The sequence below is a fragment of the Asparagus officinalis genome, chromosome 7 (genome assembly GCF_001876935.1).
Source record: "Asparagus officinalis chromosome 7, Aspof.V1, whole genome shotgun sequence".
Lineage (NCBI taxonomy): Eukaryota > Viridiplantae > Streptophyta > Magnoliopsida > Asparagales > Asparagaceae > Asparagus > Asparagus officinalis.
In genome coordinates this window covers 91,863,962-91,873,216 of record NC_033800.1, presented here as the reverse complement: position 1 = coordinate 91,873,216, position 9,255 = coordinate 91,863,962, and positions in this window count along the sequence as shown.

Genomic DNA, 9,255 nt, shown 5'->3' with positions numbered 1-9,255 from the left:
AACCGAATAGAACTTCCTCGAGATGAGGTACCGACGGAGATTAGGGCGAAGCCCTGCTAAGAACATCTGAGCCTGATGCTCTCCTGTCTGCCACATACTCGTGAAATGCAGCAACTCCATGAACTTGCTCTCAAAATCTGCTACGGTCATATCCCCCTGAGTCAACCAGGACAACTCGAGCTCCTTCCCGGTCCGTGCTGCAGAAGAAATGTACTGCCCATCAAAGAAATATATGAAGTCCTCCCATGTGAGGGTCATCCTCTGCTCTAGAGTAAACTGCAGTCGGTACCATCTTCCGGCATCACCCTTCAGACTGTAGGATGCCAATCTCTGCTTCTGAACTGAGTCCACACTGAGTATGTCAAGAATGTTGCCCACATCCTCCTTCCACTTATGGGCTGCAAGAGGGTCTGGTGATCCCTGGAACTCGGGTGCCCTCATCTTCTGGTACCTCTCAACCATACGGAGCCAAGTCTCCTGCTCGGTGGTCCTGTCTGGAACTGCTAGGGGAATGGCTGCAGGTGTGACTTCTGGGGATCTCTCTCTGACAGGAACGGTAGGTATCCCCTGCTGCTGAGCTACCGGTGGTGGTGGTGTCCGTGGTGCTATATGAGTAGTCACCAACTCCTCAATGATCCCCTGCTGCTGAGCTACCGGTGGTGGTGGTGTCCGTGGTGCTATATGAGTCGTCACCAAGTCCTCAATGGCCGTCATCCTGGCAATGAGAGGAGCCATAAGATCCACCAAGTACTGAGGAGCCTGCTGCGGCTCTGGTGGTGCCTGCTGAGGCTCGGACTGAGCTGGCTGCTGCTCTGATGGAGTCTGCTGTGACTCCGCCTGGGTAGCTCTCTTGGTACGAGGTCTACCACGTCCTGCCATCTCTCTGATCATAAGAAATTAAAAGTTTATGAGTCAAAATAGACTTCTATAAATAGCGTATCACAATAAGATTTTCACAACATATAGTATTGCACCAATACTTTAAACTTATACAAAAATAGTTGTCAAAAAAAAAATTTCTCAAATTTTGAGATATATGCATATATCGTCCTCACTCATACTAGGAAATCCTTACGGACTCTATACATGAATCCTAGGAAACTCTATCCTAGCTCCACGACTCGACACAGGATGATCCTAAGGATACTGGAACTAGAGCTCTGATACCAACTGTGACGCCCCTGGGTCCACACAAGGCTGCAGTCTACACCGTGCAATAACATGTTTCACCATCATAATTTTTATCACTCTAGTGGGTCAATAATAGGTGTAGGTACAAAAGCAAGTAAGAGAGACTACAAAAGATAACTGATGAAACGATAAGGATCAAATAGTATTTCATCATCCAACACACAGGAATATAATGTCAATGTCTAAAATGAACAAACTGGAGTTCTTAATACATCTCAAATACAACAAGTCTGAATAAAGGAAACAAGGCACACAGCCTTTACAACATCTAGAATAAAGTCCTCAAATGTCTAAACAAAGTCTATAGTGGAGCTCCAAAATAAAGCATAGCTAGAATAGACAGTCGAACACTAAAGTGTGTCGCCATCAACCTGCGACTCTCCGGGCTCCTGGCTCGTGACCTGAAAGGGGGAGGGACAACGAGCGTCAAAGCGCTAGCGAGCAACATCACAACCAACCCCAAGGGAGAGGGCTCATTGTATAAGAAAAATACAGTTATCACAAAGTATATATACACATATAAACAATTACCCTAACAATAAACAATGGGTCTTAGTACTTATGAAGTTTCAACACGGGCATAGATACGTCGAGCGAAATAATCCAAACAAGGAAACCCTCATGTATATACCTTGTATCCCAAATTGAAAATCCCTAAGTACCAAACCCGGAGTCTAATACGTGACCAGAAATAAATAAAAGGAAAATACAACCACCTCAGAACATAAATACAGTATCATGTACTGTCCTATATAAATGCCATGCCGTATTCTACATAAGTGTCATACCCAGCCTAGGTAGCTATCATGTCTCAATGGTGTCAAAATGTCGTATTCCAAACTCAAATGTGTACCATGCTCAAGGTTTAGCAAAAATGTCCAACACATGGACTAAAAGTGATGCAGGTCCAACACATGGACTGAATAAAATGCATGTCCAACACATGGACCAAGATAGTAAGTATCCAACACATGGATTTAGTAATAATGCATGCTCATACGTGGACTATGAACGAAGAAGCGTAATTATCACTAGCATATATGGAAATACATATATATGTCCCAACTTTGCACGTGTTTCAATGTGCGGGTCTAAGTTTGTATAATTTGATTCCCATGTGTCGGTAAGTCACTAACATCACAAACTAGTATGAGGCATAAGAGGTGAACTCTTAAGCACACGAAAAAGAACAGTAGAAATCAACATGCAATTAAAAACTGCAGGGCGGTCGACCGCAGAGATCACTCCGGTCGACCGCTCGCAGAGCCGAAAGTCACTGGGTTCAAAACTGAGCGGCGGTCGACCGCAGAGGTCACGCCGGTCGACCGCTCAAAGAGCAGAAACATTCTGCTGGCAAAATATCGCGACGGTCGACCGCTTACCCCTATGCGGTCGACCGCTGGGCGGACAGAACCCTGTTCTGGGTTCTGTCAGCTACCGAACTCATAAAAAATATTTGGGGATTTATATACTCACTCTACTTTAGCATTTAAATAGTGAACCATGGCAATAAACAACAAGTTTAAATGGTTAAAACCTCATTATCAAAAATCCCAAACCTTAAACAACATGATTTTAAAAGTTCTTAAATAGTAAAAATGAGTTTAACTCTCATAAAAGTGTTTCAGATCAAAAACTCATTTAATTAAACATCATTAGTGAACTTTTTAAGACTGAAATATATGATTCTTGCATCCCATGCCATAAGATCTACTTATCTACACAAAAATACGATTTTGGGCTCAATAAAAACCGAATAAAACTCAAATCCAAGCATAAAAAGGAAAAGGGATGAAGTTGGGCGGGATGTTACTCGCCTACGACGAAAACGAAGCCCTAGATCTGGAGGAAGATGATCCCTCTCGCTGAATCCACCAATAATCCGCTGAAAAGCCCTCCAAAGCTCCTCCAAATCACCAAGGAGTGAGAAACTAGGGTTTGAGGGGGAGAGAGGGGGCTAGGGTTCTGATTTCAGATGAGAAATGGGGCTCTTTAGGGTATGATAGTATATATACTAACCCCACAACCCGACCCGAACCCGACCCGAAACCCATTAAGACCCAACACAGAAAAACTCTCTTCCTGCTGTGCGGTCGATCCCCGCGCCTTACGCGGTCGACCGCGCAGCAGGAGAAAAGTCTATTGTGTGCCCGACTGCTGTGCGGTCGACCGCCGCGCACATCGCGGTCGACCGCACAGCAGAACAACTGCCTGCTATGCCTTCTATCACATGCTGATCAATCCCCTTGATTACTCTAACATAGAAATTCTTGCTAGGCTCCCAAACACTATTTATCACATTTATGGTTATTCATCTCAAAAGAAATGTTTACCACTAATAACACAATATATTCATTAATAAATTTACGGGGTTCTACATGCTTATTCTTGCTCATAACACATTATATATCTATCTTACAAGAATAGTTCTTTACTAAGTTTTCATTGGCATAAAATCGGATTAGATTAGCATAAGACCCTAATCACCCCCCCTCTAGGGTCTAACACCCCTATAGCGGCTAAAAAAACCTCAACAGTTGGCTAAGCAAAAAGAGAAGGAATCCCAGCACAAACAAGTTCAAAGTTTGTAGCAGTCTTATTTCAATCGACCGATTAGAAGAGATAAACTAGAAAGTTTGAATGTTCCGTACTGTTTCAATGTTATGGCTCAGCTAGCCAATATCCCAGTGAGGATCACTCTATACGAGTTGTTACACCTTTCAAAAGATAACAGGGAAGCTTTACAAGAAGCTTTAGCTGATTCTGATGTGTTTCTCACTCAGATTAAGCTAGCCCCTAAAGAGCCGAAGTCATCAGTTCAACACTGTAATTTGGCAGCCACGAAATTTTCTTGCATTGCTTTTAGCAAAGAGGATATGCAAGTGAAGAACTCGAAACATGATAGACCTTTGTATTTCACTGGATATATTAGCTCATGCGTTGCTAACTGGATCCAAGTCGATCCGGGTTCTGCTGTTAGTATCATGCAACTTCGGTTGATGTACCACCTTGGAATTCCTACCAGTAAACTAGCCTCCATGGGAACCGTTATCTACGGATTCAACACTAATGGATCCAGGCCATTGGGAAAGATCCAGGTGAAGAGTCAACTTAGAGATTTGAAATCGGAGGTCACTTGTTATGTGATTGATACAGAGACTTCTTATAATTTGTTGTTGGGTCGCCCTTGGATCCACAATAAAATTATAGTTCCTTCCACCTTCCATTAGTGTCTGAAATATGTTGACACTAACAATGAGGTCAAGACGGTGCTCACAGATAAGAAACTATTTAAGGGGTTAGAAAATTACTTTACTTACTCCCTTCTTTATGGTATCGAATCTGATACTGAACCATCACCCTATGGTACAGATAGAGGAGAAGAAGCTGATACCGAAGCCGGGCTCCATTATGGAGAAGGTCTTGTATTAAATGACATCGAACCTCTTGTAATCGATCTTGACGGTGGTGAATTGTCGGATAAAAATTGTAACTGGCAACTAGCCGATGAAATAATAAATGATGATTTAGAGTACTCGCATTATCTCGATAATATAATACAAAAACTGTATGACAATCCCAATGTACATATGCCGCTTTGATCGTCCTGCATGACGAATAAGCATGTCCAAGATTTGTGTGGAACAACCCTTGTCATTCCTACGAAGGTAGTAAGTGAAAGGGAAGTCATTTACGGGAAAGGAGAAATATCCCCACCGATAGGTCTATTCTTGCAAATTGATAGTGAAGACGAAAAGCCTAATTTGAACTTGTTTAGGTATAGTCCCCAAGCACATGATTACATGAAGAAATAGGTATATAACCTCACACTTGGGGAAGGACTTCGTTTTGATCAAGGCCCTCAAATTCTGGTCAAAGCTGCCTATGTTCCAAAAGGAAAACCTGATAATTATTACAGCCATAAAAGAGGTTTAGGTTAACTCTCGTCATCTGATGACGAATGTTGCTAGTAAGTCATCGACTAGTTAACGAATAAAAACTAGTATTCATCTGATTCCTCAGGTTGGGATTCTAACATTAGCCTTGGAGAAATGCTCAAAGCCTTAATGTCAAACATGGCCACCATCGATCCTTCTATAGTAGAAGAAGATGATCAATTGCCCACTTGGGAAGATCCCTGAATACATTATATGAACATTCAATATGGTGATCGATTCGAATAGAGGGAATCTCCTACTGAAGATAAAGTAGTCCAGGTCAATATGGGTGACAATGTCAATCCGAAACCCATATTTATTAGCGACAATCTTTCGTCAGATGAGAAAGAAGAATTAATTGCCCTTATTAGAGAATATATCAATGTTTTCACTTGGAACTACGAAGATATACCAGGACTTGACCCAAACGTAGCAATGCACAACCTTAACATTAAGCCGGATGTTAAACCTATCAAACAACAACTGGGACGGTTCCTTCTGTAAATTATGGAAGCAATAGAAGCAAAAGTCAAGAAATTGATTGATTCAGACTTCATTAGGGAAGAACAACATCTTGATTGGTTGGAAAATATTGTCTCGGTCCTCAAAAAGAACGGGAAAATCAGAATATGTATTGACTTCAGAGATCTAAATACTTCCTATCCTAAAGATGACTTCCCTCTACGGATTATAGATGTCATCATTGACAACACATACATATTTGAGAGAATGTCATTTATAGAAGGATTCTCGGAATATAATCAAATTAAGATGCACCTGAATGATGAAAAGCATATTGCATTCAGGACACCCCTTGGTGTTTTCTGTTATACAATTATGCCTTTTGGTTTAAAGAATGCCGGTGCTACATACCAACGAGCGATGACAAAGATTTTCCAAGAGCACCTCCGGAAGACCATTGAATGCTATGTTGATGACTTGATTGTTAAGAGTCATAACAAAAATGATCATGTTAACGACTTAAAGATGATGTTTGATCTTATGAGGAGTCATCAATTGAAGACGAACCCTACTAAATCCTTCCTCGAAATCTGCGGCGACAAATTCCTTGGATTCGTCATTACCACAAAAGGTATCCACATCGATCCCAACAAAGTGAAAGTGATACATCAATTGCAACTGCCAAGAAATCTTAAGGAGCTCAGGGGATTGCAGGGATGATTGGCTTATATTTGTTGGTTCATATCAAACCTTTTAGAAAAATATCAACCATTCCCCAAGCTCAGAAAGAAAGGTGTGTCATTCATTTAGGATGAAGCCTATCAAAAAGCATTCGAGGATATCAAAATATATATAGTGAATCCTCCTATTCTCGTTGCACCAAAGTCAGATAAACCATTTTTGATTTATGTAAAAGTGACGAGCCATTCGTTAAGTGCATTGCTTGCACAAGACAATGATAACAGTCACGAGCAAGCAGTGTATTATCTAATCCGTACGTTGGTAGGTGCCGAACCTTGATATCCAATGATTGAGAAGGAATGCCTTGTCTTAGTGTTCATAATTTAGAAGATGCGGCATTACCTAGTTAGACAGACGATTTATGTCATCTCCAATGAGAACCCAATTCGAATGTTTATGACCCTGCCAATCTCCATGAATTGGCATTTAGATAGGTGGGCTCTACTCTTATCCCAATACGATTTATATTTAAAACAACAGAAGCCGGTTAAAGGACAAGCAATTTGCGATCATTTGGCGGTTAATCCTACAAAAGATTCAACAGAATTGTATGAAGATTTGCCGGATGAGACACATGAAGCCAATTCCATATCGTATCAACTAGTGTGGCAATTGTACTTCGATGGTGCTTCTCGAGTAACAAATGTGGCAATTACCCCCGGATGTTCTAAAATTTCCTCAGGAGTTGGAGTTGTCTTAGTTTCCCTGGGAAAACACATTATGCTTCGAGCTTATTCATTGACTGAACCATGCTCCAATAATGTAGCTGAGTACAACACACTAATAATCGGACTTAATTTCGCCAAAGAGCTGGGGGTTGAATACCTTGAAGCTTTTGATGATTCTTAACTGATAATCAATCAGATACGAGGAGAGTACGAGGTCAGAAATCAAGATCTGATTCCATACTACCAGGCGGCCATTGAAATGGCAAACTCATTTGAAGAATTTTTCATCGAGTATATTCCATGTCTCCAAAACGCATATGCAGATTCATTGGCGGCATTAGCTGTTTCTTTGGCACAGCCTCCCTAGACAAAACAATTAGTCACAGTGAAAACTCACTAGCTTATTGTGCCAAGTTATGATTTGATTGTCAAAGAGGCACATTCAACAAAAATCAAACTCAAAGATCAAGATTGGCGTTTCTCCATTATCGATTATGTCCTACATGGTATTTTACCTAAAGATGTAAAAGAAAGGGATTCAGTTCGGCAAAGGGTGCCAAAATTTTACTACAACGCCACGACACAAGTATTGTATTTCGTCGTTCATATGATGGTCTATTACTCTATTGTCTATCCAATAGAGAAGTGGAAGAAGCTCTTAAAAAGGCGCATGATGGGATATGCGATGCACACCAATCTGGTCCTACACTTTATGATCGGCTCAGAAGAATGGGTTATTATTAGCCAATAGTCAAAGATGTAGTTGATTACGCCAGACAGTGACATACATGTCAAATTCATGCAAATTACATACACCAACCCTCAGAAAATTTACACCCATCAGCTACATCGTGGCCATTCGAAACATGAAGAATGGACATCGTGGGTCCTATTTTCCCACCTTCAGCCAAAGGTGACCATTTTATTCTAGTGATCACCGATTATTTCTCAAAGTTAGCAGAAGCGGTCCCGCTTAAAGAAGTAAAGACGAGCGATGTTGTCAAATTCATTAAACACCATATCATATACCGATATGGTGTCCCGAGATGAATAGTACATGACAATGATCCTCAATTCATCAATAACACGTTCATCAAATTCTACTGTAAATTCGGAATTCAGGACATTTCATTAACAGCCTATAATCCCACAGCTAACGGATTAGTTAAAGCTTTCAATAAGACAATTTTCAAGATTTTGTCAAAACTCGTAAGAGTCAACAAACGGGACTGGGATGATAAACTTGGTGAGGCTCTTTGGGCTTATCGCACTACCGTCATACACCAACTGGAACAACTCTATATTCCTTAGTGTATGAATGTGAAGCTATCCTTCCTTTGGAAATACAAATACCTTCTCTCTACATTGCTCTCGCAACAGGAATGACGATAGAAAACCAATATCAAAAGTTGGAGATGTTAGACGAAAAACGCTTGGAAGCTCAATAGCAAATTGAGTTCTATCAAGCTAGAATTTCCCGTGCTTTTGATAAAAGAGTCTGATAATAAAACTTCAAAGAAGGAGACCTGATTATTATCGTTCGAAGACCAATGATTCTTAATTCTAAGAAGAAAGAAAAATTCCACCCCAAATGGGAAGAGCCATTTGTAATAGAGACAGTCTATTCAAACGGTGCATATCACCTGATCATTCAAGATGGCCACAAACTCATAATGCTAATAAATAGGAAGTTCCTAAAGAAGTACAACCTTTAGTACATTCAGGATAACCTATTTAAATGGGAAATTCCTAGAGACGACTGTACAGGGTATTTTTAAGGGTAACCCGTGATCAGTCGATTATTCCAGATAGAAACTGATCATCTGAATAATTCATTCTTAATTATTATAAAAATAATTAAGAATCTCCTACTGTGGTTATCTAATTATTTCCAAAATGATTAAGAATCTCCCACTGGGACTTTCCAAGTATTTTTTTCGTTGACATGAGATTCAACGACTGCATATAGTCGATCTTTCCTCACGAAACTCCATAGTGCAATTGTGGAGTGCTCGATGATTCACAATCCTTCACCACAAAATCACTAACCGATTAAATTAATTGACGGTGGGTCCACCAAAATCCTTCATGGATTAAAATCCTTCAAACTCCCACTGTGTCTAGTCTTTAACACTCCCACTATTGAAGTTATGATGCAACATTCAAAAGTTCAATCTGCTGATCCATAGCAATCAGTGAACCCATTCATGTTAGGTCCTTATTACTTAACATCAAAAACCCCCACCGCGTGATTT